This window comes from Symsagittifera roscoffensis, chromosome 10 (genome assembly GCF_963678635.1).
Source record: "Symsagittifera roscoffensis chromosome 10, txSymRosc1.1, whole genome shotgun sequence".
Lineage (NCBI taxonomy): Eukaryota > Metazoa > Xenacoelomorpha > Acoela > Convolutidae > Symsagittifera > Symsagittifera roscoffensis.
The window spans coordinates 25236788-25239896 of NC_087071.1; the positions used below are offsets into that span (position 1 = coordinate 25236788).

General features: G+C 37.4%; 1 non-coding gene across 1 annotated transcript; it reads right to left on the reverse strand.

Annotated features, from left to right (window-relative positions):
- Positions 1–1118: 1118 nt before the first annotated feature.
- LOC134855798 (U2 spliceosomal RNA) lies at positions 1119–1309 on the reverse strand. The gene has a single exon (XR_010164643.1). It is a non-coding gene; the product is annotated as a U2 spliceosomal RNA (small nuclear RNA).
- Positions 1310–3109: the final 1800 nt, after the last annotated feature.

The following is a 3109-nucleotide window of genomic DNA, read 5'->3' on the forward strand; positions in this document are numbered from 1 at the left end:
AAAAAAAGTGCTCAAAAACCGCGCAAGATTTGAACGGTCTTGAGCGGTTTATAAAAAAAAACGCTCAAAAACCGCGCAAGATTTGAACGGTTTTTGAGCGGTTTATCTAAAAAAAAACCGCTCAAAAATCAAGCAAGATTTGAGCGGTTTTCGAGCGATTTTTCTAGATAAACTGCTCAAAACCACTCAAATCTTGCGCAGTTTTTGAGCGGTTTTTTTAAGATAAACTTGCTTCAAATTAGGTGAAAAATCTCGTTTCGGGAAAAGCTTGTACTTTTTTGAGCTTGCAGAAACCCACAACTGTAAGCAAACATAGACTGAGGTGCAGTGATTTACTGTAAATGGGGGGAGAACTGCCTATCTATCTACCAAATTGACCAACGCAGGATCACTTTTCCTTTCACAGGAGGATTAAATGTGCAATTCATCTACCTCTAATGAAACAGAGGTACTTTAATCCAGTGTTGCACGACTGTCTTCGTTTGAAGAAAAAAAGGTTGAAACTGTCACGCTGTGCACCGAAAAGCTTCCTTCCATCACAGTTTTTTTGGGACAAGATTTTGTACAGCTTTGGAAATTAAACAGTTTTGATAGAATTTTCTAAAATGCACTCTCCGACAGCCTAATATTCTTACAGATGCGAGAAAAAGAAAGCACTAACTTAAAAAAAACGGCTTTTTGGTAGATTTTCGTTAAAATTGGCCGCAAATTTTCCCTCAAATTTTCACTGATGATAACTCCACATGCACTAAAACTACGGACATCGTTTTGCCCTCGTTGGATTTTTCCTGACCTCCAATTTATGATTCGACACTGAAAAATTAAAAAACGGATACACTTTTTTTGTGAAGTTTTCGATTTTGGCATGACGCTCGATTAGGCTTAATTTTTTGACATCACCGAAAATTCAAAAGATTATAATAGCGTATTGATTTATTTGAATCGCTTCAATTATTCAAAGCCCTAGATATGGCTATCATCTACGATCTGAACCCTAAAATTGTACAGATTCAAATCTTTTAGATAAGTTTTGGCCTTTACCGCTGTTCACCAGGCTAAAAATTTAAGTTTTGTCTGGTTTTCAAAGGTTGTTGAAAAACCTATGTTCGGAATTTTAAAATGGACCGTCCGTACCCGATGATTGTGTGAGACCAAGAGAACCTGTGAGCCAACTGAAGAAAAATTTGGTGTCAACTCGGTCGGGAAAAGTCAGTCAAATATTGGTGCCAGGCAACGCTAGGCTTGCCAGATATTAAGCTGACAAGAATAGATACCACACATGATCTTAGCCAAAAGGTCCAGAAGCGATAGCTGATATGCATGTCCCTCCACTATGTGTTTTGGTGGCAATATCAAAACTACAGCTCAAACCATACCATTTCTTGATCTATTTTGAAAGATTGGAAGCAATGTCGCTTCAGAATGAGCTCCCATATGATCAAGAAAATGGCAGAATTAAGCAATCATAGTTTTGATTGGGGTAACTAAACACCCTGCCGGCTTGTATTTGAATCATCAAACTACAGTAGATCACAGTATAGCCTTCTGTGATTCTGCTTGTACATGGCGCTAAGCATTTTTTTATATGTTAAAAAAAAAGCTTAGCGTATCTGTATGCTGAAACTTTCGATATAAGGTCAATTTTTGCAAATAAAGGCTTGAAACTTTTTCAAAGGCCACATTTATTTATGACTACTACTTTCAGCGCACTAGCCCTTGCGCAATCCTGAAAACAATTCCTTAACCATGTAGTATACTGCACGTTCACGTTATAATTTATGCAATTCGAGAATTATTTTTGACTGTTTTTTAACACCCGATAGTTTTTATTACTAAAACGGCTGATCAAACCCATGGCGCTAGCAGAAGATAATCGGGAGTACTGGCTACGGTAAGATAGCCGCACATTCACTATAAGCAGTGTATAATTGAATATGATCCAGGATACTGTCATTGGCTTTTAGCTTAAGTGTTGTGATAAAATTTTTAAATGGGTAAGAATTCAAATCTATTTTATTGATTTTCTTTGAATGCACTGTCCGACAGCGGAGGGCGGCCCAATTTCCCTGAAAAGGTAAAAAAGTGCACGAAAGAAAAATTAGCTTATAGGTGGACTTTCGTCAAAGTTGGCCGCAATTCAGGTCCCCCCAAAATTTCATCTGATAATTAATCCACGTAGACTGAAGCTACAAACGTCGTTTTGTGTTCGTTAAAAATGCGCTGCGCTCTAACTTTTGATAACCCCGAAAAAAAAGTAAAAATTGACAAAAAAAGACAAAATTTTGAAATTTTCATTTTTTACACAACGCTCCATTAGGCTGAACATTTGGCATCACCGAGAATTTAAAAGCTTATAGCAAAAATAATTCATTTGTTCACACGCTCTGAAACCTAAAGTTTCAAAACTAAAACTTTCAATGTAAGTTTTGGCCTTTCACGTAGTTCAACAGGCCTAAATTCAAACATCTTCGTGCTTCTAAAGGTAATTAAAACATTTTTGTTAGAAATTTAAGGTTGACCGTACTCGATAGACCCGCGCAATCCGTAAACCAACTAAAGCAAGCTCGGTTTAAAACTGGTTCCCGGCAATGCTAAGCTTGCCAGATATTAAGCTGACAAGAACAGATTAAAGGTTTAATTCCTCAGAATCGAAAAAAATTAACAGTGGTGAAATAGCGAGGTCAATGAGAATAGCAAAGACTGAAAGTTGGAAAAGCTTAGTATACATTGAAGTCTATCAATAGTTGAGGTGTTTGAACAGCGAATAGCCTTTGGAGAGGATAAGCTTTTGTAGGTCACAATCTAATAAGTGTGGGCGTTTCCGGTAATGTTTTCGACTGCAAGATTCTATGCATGATGGACATTTTGGCCAATAACCTCACAAGGATGTTGCTCTTCCTTCTTCAGTTGAGCAGATTTTCGAAAAGTGTTTGTGTGCATCGTCGAACACTTCCTAGGGCTCCAAATTGAACAGTATGGAAGGATGTTTTATGAACCTATATGTTATAAGTGCTCCTCAGTGCTTCTTATTTGGTTGCTGTATCAGTGTCGTGCTGTTTTTGTGTTTCTGCGGACTCTGATGAAATTTTGATATCGAGGATGAGGATTG